We start from the raw sequence: 13,020 nt of genomic DNA, 5'->3' as shown, positions 1-13,020 counted from the left end.
ACACTCTCTGCTCGACATTTACTAATGCGTTAGTGTTGCCTAGTAATACACATTTCCATATACAGCTTTTTTTTCGTATACATACTTTTAGGACATAAGATCTGTTGATGACTTAAATTTTTTATCTAATTTTTGTGTCACCTAACATCTATAGATGACTTTATAAATGTGTACTTAATTTTTGATTGCATATATTACGTAATACCTGCAGCTTTATTCCCCGGGCCTCCACTGAAAGGATTTTTTGTTTTTCTCAAAGCCAGATGGACTTTCATAGCAAACAATGACAAATAAATAGGTAAAAGAAAGAAGAATGCGAGAAAGAAAAAAGTAGTTTCAAAGGGGCGAGGGAGGGTGGCCTAATGGTTAAGGTGTTTGCCTTACAAACACAAGGTACAGGGTTTGAGTCTCACAAGGGATAATTGTCTAGGCTTAAAATGGCTCATAAGGGCAGCTATCTTAGTACTAATCTATGAACCTAAGTAATAGCAGAATGATGCCAAGACAGAGAAGCACAGCTAATCAGTTGTAAAAAGATAATACCCGTCCATCTTACACATCAGTCACAGCATCAGGCTACGCTATAGCTGGATGTCCTAGCTTGTTCCTTTCCTACCACCCCATTTCCTGAAATACTGCTGATGTTTAGCAAAAGGACATCTTGGAGCCAAAGTTTATAAGTAGAATCTTGACAATTAGAATATGCTTCTTATGAAATATGCAGCAAACAGCACATATTAGTATTGCGACTTCTTTCAGAAAGTAAAGTTGTTTCTGCAGTGACGAGCTGGTGATGCACTACAAACGCATGCTTTGTATTCAGCACAGCTGTCAGCTAATTTGCATAATCTTGGAAATGTGCCCTGCTTTTACACTTGTGTTTCTGTTGAATGGATTAAGTAAATAATTCAGAAACATGTCCATATCTAATAATAAACTCCTTTTCTATTTTTATAGAGTTGATATGCTTACACTATTCTATAGTATACAAGGTATATTACTTATGATATACAATATGATTTCATACTACAAATTACTGCATTACTACTATATTTGCTATGCATTTTACCGTTAAGTGGTAAATACATAGTCATTAATAGCAAAGACTGAATTATCACCAAGCATGACATGGGTGCACTTTGTGATACAGTTGCTCAGTAGACAGAATGACATCATTTACAAAATAAAGAATCGTCTACTAAAGCTGAAGCACAGCATGACTCATTGAAATATATCCTGGAATAATTGGGAGTTTCTGGTCTATATAAATAGAAGTGAACCACATACTCAAACGGGAAAAATCTTATACCATACCACCATCAAAGATGCCATAAAACAGAACATAGCAGAGGTAACTTTGCAGAACTCAAAAGGATGGTGCTGCTGCACATATGAAGGGATGATGAATGTTGGTGCTTTGTATGTCCTTTGTCTCAGCATTAGAGCACATATTCATTCCTAAAACACTCCTAACTCAGAAAATGTAAGAAGCTACACTCAAACTCTGGCTACAATGCAGTTCTAGTGCTACTCAAGTAGAATGAGATACTTAAGACTGCAGACGTGCCTTTACGGTTCTAAGTCAGAAAAGTAAGACAAGTGAAACTACAGACACTAAGAAACTAGTTAGGCTTGTGCATGTGCCTGAAATAGGGTTTAAAGGAGAACCACACCCACAGACTGAAAAAACATGTTTATTTCATCATGTCTTGAAGTTTCCTACATTTTAACACTACTTCTGGACTCTGTATACTTTTTAATATTTTTAAATGTAATTCCAGAGTCTGCCCACATGGGGTCTGGAACTTGATTTTTGTAGTCTACCTCCAGGTATCATACAATGCAGCGATTGGTTTTAAAATATTACATCATAGCCCCTAAGCCGCTGTCAATGCATCAACTTTACATGTGTTTTCACATATACCCTACACCCTGCTTTCTTTTAGTCAGTCAGATTTAATTCCATTTCTTACTTTTCAATGACTACTTAAAAAATAAACAGGGATAATCACACAGAACAGTATTCTCAGCACATGAACATCGTCTCCTGCTGTGATTTATCAATCACAGCAGCAAACAGATCAAATTTTCCACTTTTGATATATATGAAGGGGAGGCATTTAGGGGGAGGGGAGATATGTTTAAGGACTACAACTCATGCATACAAAATAATGTTAATTGGCCACTTTAGAAAGAAAAAGTAGTAACATGCACTGAAAATACTGTTCTATGCGATTATCCCCGTAGTCTTTTAAGTAGTCACTGAAAAGCAAGAAATGGTAATTAAACCTGACTTAATAAAACAAAGCAGGGTATATGTGAAAACACATGTAATGTCAATGCATTGAAAGTAACTTAGGGGCTATGTCGTAATATTTGAAAGCCAAACTCTACATTGTGGGATATCCAGAGGCAGACTAGAAAATCAAGATGCAGGACCCCATGTGGGCAGACTGTGGAATTACATTTGAAAATATAAAAATATAAAACAAAGTATAAAAAAAAAAAAAAAAAAAGTTCAAAATGGTGTTTAAATGTAGGAAACATCAAGACATGATGAAATAAAAATGTTTTTCTCTCTGTGGTTGTGGTTCTCGTTTAAATATACTGGCTGGAACAGTGGGAGCTCAACAACTGCACATCTCTGGATGAAGACAAAAAGGAGTAGCAGGACTGTTTGTTAAATCTACATTTATTTATTTTACTTGCTTTAGTGCAGCAGGAAAGTCCATCTGGGAACTGAAATACCCATTTTCAGTGGAGATGCAGGGAGAAAAGCTCTAAAACAAAAAGATGAGAAATACGCTTTTGATAATTCAAAAGAAAAACGGTCAACAAACATTAAAGCAAACCATCAACAAATAGTATTTACCAAAGCATATCAGATTAAGGAAGTGCATGTTTTCAAAACATTGTAAGTCGATACAAAAATACTATATTAATTCACTTATTAGAGAAAGCATATGACAGGGTGCCTAGAGAGGAGTTGCGGTATTGTATGAGGAAGTGTCAGAAGTATGCAAGAGTAGTACAGGATAGGTACAAGGGTAGTATGACAGTGGTGAGGTCTGCGATGAGAGTGATGGATGCATTTAAGGTGGAGGTGGGATTACATCAAGGAACAGCTCTGAGCCCTATTTTTTTATTTGCAATGGTGAAGGACAGGTTGACAGATGAGATCAGACAGGAGTCTCAGTGGACTATGATGTTTACAGATGACATTGTGATCTGTAGTGAGAGTAGGGAACAGGTGGAGGAGACCCAGGAGAGGTGGAGATATGCTCTAGAGAGAAGAGGAATGAAGGTCAGCAGAACTAAGACAGAATGTGTGTGTGTGAATGAGACGGAGGATAGAGGAATGGTGAGGATGCAGGGAGTAGAGGTGGCGAAGGTGGAGGAGTTTAAATACTTGGGATCAACAGTTCAGAGTAATGGTGAGTGTGGAAGACAGGTGAAGAAGAGAGTACAGGCAGAATGGAGTGGGTGGTGAAGAGTGTCAGGAGTGATTTGTGACAGAAAAAAGGGTAGTGAGACCAGCTATGTTATATGGGTTGGAGACAGTGGCATTGACAAAAAGGCAGGAGTCAGAGCTGGACGTGGCAGAGTTAAAGATGTTAAGATTTGCACTGGGTGTGACAAGGGTGGACAGAATTAGGAACAAGTATATTAGAGGGTCAGCCCATGGTTTGGACATGTACTGAGGAGGGATGCAGAGCATATTGGGAAAAAGATGCTAAGGATGAAGCTGCCAGGTAACAGGACAAGAGGAAGGCCTAAGATAAGGTTTATGGATGGGGTGAGAGAAGACATGCAGGTGGTTGGTGTGACAGAGCAAGATGCAGAGGACAGGAAGAAATGGAAACAGATGATCCGCTGCGGCGACCCCTAATGGGAGCAGCCGAAAGAAGTATTATTCATAGTGGACAGTTAGGATTACATATTTCTAACCATATGTGTGGTACAGTTGCATATTTTATTAGTTGCCGGGTGATATTTTAGGGAAGATTTAAATTATTGCAGGTTATTTAAAAGTCTGATGTGGTTTGGAAGTTTGTTCCACGCCTTGGAGATAATAAAATCTAATAATTATTGTGATTCACTAGGAAAAGTTTTTAAGTTCTGAGGATCTTAGGGTTTTGTTTGGTACATGACAGCGGATGAGCTCTGACAGCAAGAGTATGAAGTATTTTGTGTGTTGTAAGTAGCTGGGAGTGGGTAATGGGTTGAGGAAGGTCAAGCCACTTGAAGGTATTGAGCACCATGAAGTGATGGGAGTGGTTTGGGGGGGGGCTGCAGGTGAATTTGCTAACTTTGTTGTAGGTGCTTTCTAGTTTTTGTTTGGTGGAACAGTTGAGATTTGTGAATATTGTTGGGGCATATAGGAGAGTAGGAAGGAGAAGGGAGGTGACCAAAAAAAAAAAGTTAACTATGATCACTTAGCAGATGCTTTTGTCTGCAAAGACAGCACAGTTTGCACTGTATCTTTTTGTCCGCAGTGTCATTGAGAAGCTCATATTTTAACTTATCAATGTTAGCTGCTAGTAATTTTTTGGTGATGTTTTCAATTTTTGTGTTGTTTGAGGAGATAACATTAAGGTTACTGTTTTGTTTTATATCCTTAGAAAGGGATAGGATTGTTTTTTTTTTTGTGGGGGGTTAAGAGCAAGTGATATTTATTTAGCCAGTTTTCTATAGAAATGAAAGCTTCTCATGTGACGTTTTCTAAGGTGGGAAGATTTGGGGCTGAGCAAACTAAAGTTGAGTCATCAGCATATTATACATCTTAACAGAATCTTGGCAACACAGAAATTACAAAGAAATAAAAAATAATGATGCAATGTCCGCCCAATAAATCACTTTGAAAAATTTAAATCAACTGAAAATACACTGTTTGGAAAATATGTAGAGCCAGAGGGGGGTTATTCCTTAAAAATTTCAATAGCATTTGTAGCGTATTGGTCTAGAGCCTTCTCCTGTAAAGAACAGTATCCATATTCTCCCTGCTAAATAGCCCTATGATGCAGCCTATTAAATCTCCAACCGAAATATGTACTTAATATGTGTACACTCAGCCTCAAAAACAATTCTACACCCCTCAGTCACTTTCAACAAAACTTCATTACGTTACTTTGTGTGAGCCAACAGAATACTAGTGGACCATACTAGTCAAAGATAACTATCTGTCAGTTAAGCAAAGATCTGCTCTTTATATGGTAATTCATAAATATATATTCCTGGACCTTTGGCACTCTAGTATAGAAGGCATTCCATAATTAGTTAATAGAGCCAAGTGTTATACACCTGATCGAGACTTATTTTGCACTTCTGTTGACAAGAAATATTTAAATACTTCTGACCACGTCGCCACACTAACTCCACTCCCTCCTCTCAAGACCAATATCAGTGACACACGTCATTTATCATTTTAATGTCTTATTACCTTATCTATGCTTTCCCTTTGTTGGCACCTTATTAGTCTGCCCTCCTACCTAAAAACAACTATCATATACAATGTCATTTTTTTTTTGGTTTAATAATTCATCGTATTCTCTGCCCAAGACTGCTGAATTATGCCTGTAGCACTCAGTTTAACTGAAACCATACATTTGAATAGATAATGTGACATGCATATTATTTCACTGTAAAAAGATATCATCTGTTGGCTCACAGGAGATTACTAGGCTAATGGCTGGCTTACAAGTCCAGCCAGTTTAACCTGATTTTACCCAATATATGCCCACTGGGGCAAGCGGATGGTATGGATACGTGCCTATGCTTCAAATATCTTACAGACTGCCCCTGTCCATAAGGGACATAGGCAATTCCCCAGGTGTGGATTTTGTGATCTCCCATCCATTGATCACAGGGCCAGGGAAGGGCTCTGCTTAATGTGAATAAAAAGCCTGTTCCAAAAAATGGGCAGTCTCCGAGACACATCTGTCGCTCCAGCATGTTGGATTTGTGATCTCCCATCCATTGATCACAGGGCCAGGGAAGGGCTCTGCTTAATGTGAATAAAAAGCCTGTTCCAAAAAATGGGCAGTCTCCGAGACACATCTGTCGCTCCAGCATGTTTTGTTGGAGTCACTGACTAAGCTTAGATCCCTAGTTCAGGTGACCCTCATGTTGTTTGACTTGTGGATGTGTAGCAGCTCCATCAGGACTGGATTTGTAAGTGCCTTGTAGGTCAGGCATAGGTCACCCCTTAACAGTCAGAATAAAGGGATAGGGCTTTTAGTTTGCCCACAGAATGGCATGTTGTTTACACCCTGTATTTTCTTTGTGAGGAACCTCCGAGGTCACTCCAGCTGCTGTAAGTGCCTAGTCAAGAACATGCCAAATAGCACATTGTACTCAATGATTGGTTTAATGAGGACTGAGTACAGTGAGACTATCATTTCCTTGGATCTGGATGTCATAACTTCACTTACAGGTATACCGCATAGAAGGATTTCCTCACCACTCTGGGCACATGGTGGTCAAAATTCAGGCTGTCTGTGTACCTCAATCTATCACCTCTGAGTCTACTCTTAGGGGTGTTATCCTGATGTAATTTACAGGGATATTGGACTTCCCAAAGGGTATGATAATGCATTTTTTCACATATCATTTTAGGCAATGGATCTGGCACCAATCATTTGTCTGATCGAGTCCCTCCTAAGGGATAGCTACATAGATGGGAAATTCAAAGATTGCCCCCAACTTGCAGTCATCAGCAAACTTTGTCATCCAGAGGCCTTCCACATTAGCTTCGACTTCACAAAAGTATATTCCGAACAGGAGTGGTGGCAGCGCTGAGCCCTGTGGCACACCACTAGTAAATAGCCTCTTGCTGGATCAGGATTCACCCACTTTAACCACATGTCCCATCTATGAGCCAACTGGCTATCCATCTGGTGATGGAGAGATTTATGGCCAGTTTTGTGAGTTTCTTTATAATACCCGATTGTGGAATTGTGTCAAATTTCTTGACCAGTTTGTGGTAGGAGGTATGTACTGATTTGCCCTCATCCACAGCCTTTGTGACTTTTTCAAAAAAATCCACTGAATTCAGTAGGCAAGACCCACCCTTGACAAAGCCAAATTGGGTTGGGTCCAGTATTTGGAGGTTTCCTAGGTTGTTATTTATCAGATCTACGATTATTATTTCCATGGCCTTAAACATAAGACTAGTCAAACGCATGGGTCTATTATTTCCCCGAGTCAGTAGATGGTCCCCCATTATGCAGAGGAATGACTGCTGCTGTCCTCCACTCTACTGGGACAAAGCCAGTCTGTAGGCTGTGGTGAGAGAGAGCCTAATGGGCCTGGAAAGTCCTGATGTAAGCTGTTTAATAGGCAACCTGGTATATCATCAAGCCCCACTGAAGTAATGTCTTTAGGTTTAGATAGCGCAGTGGCAACTTGTTCTTTGGTGATAATTGGCAGTGGAGAGGTGAAGGGTATTTCTTGGGGGGGAGAAATGGGGGTAGCGGGGAGGTGAAATTTGAGCTGAATTTGTTGTCCAACAGATGTGGTATATCTTCTTGTTGAGTATAGGTGATGCCATCTACAACTAATTCTGCACATTGTTAGGTGTTGCCCTTAAAATTCTGAACATAACTGAAAAATACCTTATGGTTATCTTTAGCGTTGGAGGTTATTATTACCTCAAGATCTGCTTTCAGAAACTTGACTAGTTCCCTGAGTTGCTTGTTTAGACTAATGAGGGATTTTGTGGTCTGTTGTGCATATTTTCCCTTACTTTTCGATATGATTTTCTTTCTTTTGTTGTACAACCTATTAATACCAAGGGTCCAGCAGGGTATCTTGTTTTTGCAGTTTGCATTTGTTGATATGGTTGTACAGGGCTTTTATGTACACCTCTGCATGGGTTTGTGTGTTTTGGGGGAAGTTTGAAACTAGCTACACCATCCCTTAATAGGGGGCAATTTACCTCAGAGAAGTTCATAACTGTTTTTGGGGGTTAGATGGGGGGGTCTAGTTTTACCTTTATTTCAAGGGAGACCTCTGTGATCTGATCTTACCAATGAGGACATCACACTAGTGGGGGTGTAGCACTCTCCTATATTTGTGAGTACCAAATCTAGGACATTTGTTCCCCTAGTGGGAGTGCAGACTAGCTGCTCCAGGACATTTGAATTTACAAAGTCAGCAATCTTGGGGCCTGCATGTTAGTGGCAGTGTATGCCTTTTAATTAATGGAGGGGTAGTTAAAATCACCCATGAATATGGTATTGGGCTTGAGGGTGAGTGATTCTAGCAACTTCAGGTATTATGTATGGATTCCCTGTTTCATGGTGGGGGAACCTATAGCCAAGCAAGAATATGGTAATAGATTTTTCCATGGTCAGTTGGACATGGAGTAGCTCAAGCATGTCATATTCTTTGATCAGTCTTGAGGTGTACTTATCCTTTATGTAGGCAGCTACACCTCCGCCTTTTGCTCTTTCATGTTCTGTAGGTGGTTGGAATGTATGAAACATGCACTGCCATGGGTGTGAACCATGTTTCAGTAATGCACAGACGTCAGCATTCTCCAGGGTGAGAAGAGCTTCCAGCGAGTGAAGTTTCTTGTTCAGACTCTTAGCATTGAACAGTAACATCTTTAGCTCATCCTGAGTAGCTTTTGTTATGTTGGAAGATTTGTCTGTTTGGCAATGCCTAAAAAGGGCACTTTAGGAGTGGATAATGTTTTGACCAATATCCGAGAGCCTAGAGGTGACAGGTGAAGACAATCACTGGCAAAGCAAACATGGCCTGTCAACCATGTCCTCCCAGGCTGGCAAGTATTGGACCCCTTTAGAATAACACCAGTGGCTAAACCCATTGTTAACGTTTTATCTATTTCTGCTGGCATTGTGACATCATCCTTGGAGATGGTAGAATGCTGCTCAATGCTAGGATCATTCCTGCCTAAGACACATTTAGAGAGTTCAATCATTTCTCTCTTCATATATAGTCTATGGAGGTACATCTCAAGTCATTCGTACCCAAATGAACTAGTTATAACAACACTTAGGAGTAAGTGACCAGAGTGCTTGAGTGATCTATCCAATCCTGGCCCCTGACAGGAAATTAACTGTAACTTTCCCTTATCCAGCCTGGTACGAGGGACATCAACGTGCCTCACAATATAGTCTCCTATGACCAGGATATTTGGTTGTGCAGCGTTTCACCTTATGGGCTTGGTAGTTGAAATACAATGAGATGTGGCTTTATGTGATGTGATGGGAATTGTTTTGCTTGTGTGCATGCAAAGTTTTTGAGAATTGCGCCCAGGAGGTCTTTGAAGTTTGGGTAAGTTACATGCGAGTACCTCTGCATGTGTGGGTCCGTGTGTATTTTTTTGTGATGCAAGTGTTGTGTGCGAGTCACTGACAACCTGTTGGTTGCCTTTTAGGTCCTTATGTGACAGTCTACCCTCTGATGTCAATGTATAACTACATCTCTTGCATACTATATTTGTCTGTTCATGAATTAAGTGGCTGTCAGTGTACATAAGGCAATTATTACATTGCCTCAGGATGCTCATGTCCTCCAAACTGGATGCAGAGATAGCAGGAAAGTGCCCATCCATGGTTGCAGGTCATAATGTGTACTTGAAAGGATATGAGTGGAGGAGGTTTGTTACAGGATGAGGGAAAGGTGCTTATTTGGTGTAATCTGCAGCTAACCTAACCAACGATTCTGCCCAGTGCCAAGCCAGATGCTGTCAGAGTAGCAATAGTCCTGGGTGCAATAATAAAGGAAATAACACAGTAAACATTTATAGTATAATGAAATTAAGCAATGTTTCCAGAGGTTTGTGTCAGTACAAGACACTGGCACAGTGAGCAGCTCTGTGCAAATGTGCCAATTTATACCAATACTGGAAATACAGAAAACTGAGTACTGAGCCCTCTGGTCAATAAAAGGACTACACTTAGAGTCATTTTGTGTGTTTCCCAACTCAGACCAGGTAAACACCTACTAACACTAGATTAATATAACATCATCACAAACCTCCACTACTTACTCCTGATGTCCTCACCCCTCTACAATTATGAATAAGTCAGACTTTAATATCTAAAATGCATTCTGTACCAAAATCTGGCTGAAGTACTATCAGGGACATCTCTTGCCAAAGCTGCGACTAAAAAAAAAAAAAAAAGGCATCCCTGACCTACTTAATTCAGTTAACGAAGAAGCAAAGAACCCGAGAGAAACTAAGGGTACAAATGACCAGTTTAAAATGCAAAATCACAGCAAATTGTTTTTTTTGCCCGAATGGTAATAAGCATCTGAAAGATTTCAGCTCTATTAAGCAGGTGTGAAACAATTACAAAAGCATAGTTACTGGTGACAGCTGAGTTTATGAGTGGTAGGGTATAATTGGCAGCTTTTACAGTCTACATAGAAAACCCACAAATATAATAAAAAATCTAACGGACCACAGCTGAAGAGTATATAGTTAAAACCAACGTTGTTTAATACACAAAGTAAGAGCTGTCACAATCTGTAACTGACCGATTATTCAGAAGACTTGGTCAGTTGTGAAAGCGCTTACTTTGTGTATTAAACAACATTGGTTTCAACTATATACCCTTCAGCTGTGGTCTGTTCGATTTTTTATTATATTTGTGAGGCTCTGAGGTGAAGACAGAGCATCTACCCAGTTACAGAACAGTTTATTCTCTATACATAGAAAACCCACAGTTCATTATAAATCCTTATAAGGAAAGTTGCAGACTCTCAAACGTTCTGTTATACTGACTAACACACAAGTCATAAAATGTACAGGAATTTATTTGCCTAATAATAGAAAAGCTAGATTTCCATCTGGGAGTTTAGATTTCCATCTGTGAGTTCAGAGATCAGGGTTCTGGAACAATGTTATGCTACAAACAGCCCAGCCAGAAACAGCGGAAGGAAGCTATTATTCCTTAAAGGGATGGAGTATAGTGATGGCAATTTGATCTGACCTGATCTTCAAAAAAGGCAGGAATTTTGGCACATGCAAAGTGCTTAGTAAGTAGGGCACTTATTGACATCAGTGTAATGCTCCTGACAAACAAAACAGGAAGAAAAATTAATAAATACCACTTCTGTTTAGTTGACATGAAAGCTATCAAAGCACAACAGCGGCAAAGCCAAAGTTAGACAACTTATCTATGCTCAAAGACACAGACTATACAAGCTCTTTTTGAGGTGGAGGGGGAGCAATAATTGTACTTTCCAGTAATAACATTTGTAAGTGGGTTGGAAACCCTAACTCCAAGTCTAAGAGGAGAGAGGTTATGTAGGTGACATTCTCAAATCATATTAATGTAACATACAACTTGCAGAAATAACGAGAAATGAGCCCTTATGGGATGACGCACATTAGTGCGCAGCACCATGGGGGCACATCTCTCAAATTCTTTGACAAACCCAAAAATTAGGGGGGGGGGGGGACAAAGGCTCAAAAATCAGCAACAAACTGTATTATTTTAATTCACTTAAAAAGAACAGGCTTTGCATCAACGTGCATTTACTGATGGAGAAGTAAAACACTCAAACGTCTAACATTACTGACTGACTGTAATCGTCACTGATTTGCCGGAAAACCAAAAATGTTAAGAGAAACATAATATAATCAGGGACAGCTGAGAGACACGCAAGCACGTCAGGCAATCAATTACATTACTGCCAAGGTGCTGGAGAGATGCAGCAAAAGTGCATCACATGCTAAATCTAAAGTTCCCGTAAAGCAATTAAATCATAAAAAGCTCCTGACAACTTTACCAAACTTTGTATTATAGCAATGGATTGATTTTCGCCACTAAATCTCTTAACAAAATGACCCATACATCTAACAATCTTCAAGTGGATAATTACAAGCACAAGGAAACTGTTAAGATAGTCACTGCGAGTTTATTTCATCAATCATCTGTAACACCATTCAATATGTGCAAGACATAATCATCATTTGAGTTTAGATATTTAAATTATAACTGTTATTCACTTGCAATAATGGAAAAACCTTGTAGACGGTCGTCAGACATTCGTCAAACAGCAACTCAACGTGTATAAGCTAAGCACAGTCCATTGAACAGTCAAATTTTCAGTCTGTATGAAGGATGCAATAACATCCGGAAAGTGCAGCTATCGATATTCGTAAGGCAAAAATCATTTAGAAGAGCCGTGTTATTGCTTTATAATACTTTCACAATGTCACGTAAGAAGCAACAACCATAATAAGAAATAAAACAAGTTCTACTTGCTAACCCACCTTCTTAAGCATGCAGTTTCCCTTCCTATTGCCACCGGCAAAGTGCGGACAGAAAAGCTTTCCATGAAAAACATCATTACGTTTGCATCACGTGATGCGAAAACGTCGCCAGGTCCTTGCCTCTCCTAGGAACTATCCGCTAGTGTGTTAGAATGGCTGTGTCTGGGATTGTTGTCGTTATGTGTAGGCTGTTGCAGTTTATGTGCTGACATCTTAGTTTCAAAGAAGGGTGACGAGAAAAAGAAGAAATGACGTGGTGAAGCAGGAGATATAGTCCTCTGGTCTTGGTCCCTCTAAGTCTGACATTTCTTTCAGGCTCCCCCTCTCTTATAGACCCCCTAGCCATGACAGCCCTTTACAGGTAGGATCTCATTTTCTTTACCGTTTACCCCATCTTATCCAAACATGACACATCCTGTGAGGCAGCTGTATACAGCGAGTCCGACTGTTTAGCTAAAAAGTGAATCTATCAGTGCCACAAAACGGGAGAGGGGCTGTGCCCCTTATTTACCCATTACTGGTAGGCTGGCATCGAAGTTGGCAGACATTTGGTGTCTGTGTTTATTGGTCTGGTTCACTTTTATTTTTCAGCAAAATGGCATCGGAATTATATTCCTACTAGTCTGGGGGTCATTGTGTATGCTGTTGTGAAGAAGATTAGTGGGAAAAAGGGGCTGTGGATGGATGGATGGATGCCGGTAGCTTGAAACATAAATATCACTACATTGCTGTTATGATGTGGCCTTTGCTGGAATGGCAAAGGGATG

General features: G+C 39.8%; 1 protein-coding gene and 1 long non-coding RNA gene across 8 annotated transcripts in view; one reads left to right on the top strand and one right to left on the bottom strand.

Moving 5' to 3' along the window:
- The window catches only part of LOC122812204, a 442,766-nt gene extending 430,441 nt beyond the window's left edge, over window positions 1-12,325 (bottom strand). The window contains exon 1 of the long non-coding RNA XR_006366365.1: window positions 12,254-12,325. This is a non-coding gene — a long non-coding RNA (uncharacterized LOC122812204). The remainder of the gene's footprint in view (window positions 1-12,253) is intronic.
- Window positions 12,326-12,387: 62 nt separating this feature from the next.
- EVI5L (ecotropic viral integration site 5 like) overlaps window positions 12,388-13,020 on the top strand; it is a 2,636,797-nt gene continuing 2,636,164 nt past the window's right edge. For 4 of the 7 annotated variants that reach the window (XM_044084539.1, XM_044084538.1, XM_044084535.1 and 1 more), the window contains exon 1: window positions 12,388-12,614. The gene's annotated coding sequence lies outside the window, so the exon portion shown is untranslated. The remainder of the gene's footprint in view (window positions 12,615-13,020) is intronic. The other 3 variants (XM_044084540.1, XM_044084541.1, XM_044084537.1) reach the window with 1 other exon arrangement.

Source organism: Protopterus annectens, chromosome 9.part0, assembly GCF_019279795.1.
Source record: "Protopterus annectens isolate FY-2018-M chromosome 9.part0, PAN1.0, whole genome shotgun sequence".
NCBI lineage: Eukaryota > Metazoa > Chordata > Ceratodontiformes > Protopteridae > Protopterus > Protopterus annectens.
This window is presented reverse-complemented; position numbering and strand designations above follow the sequence as displayed.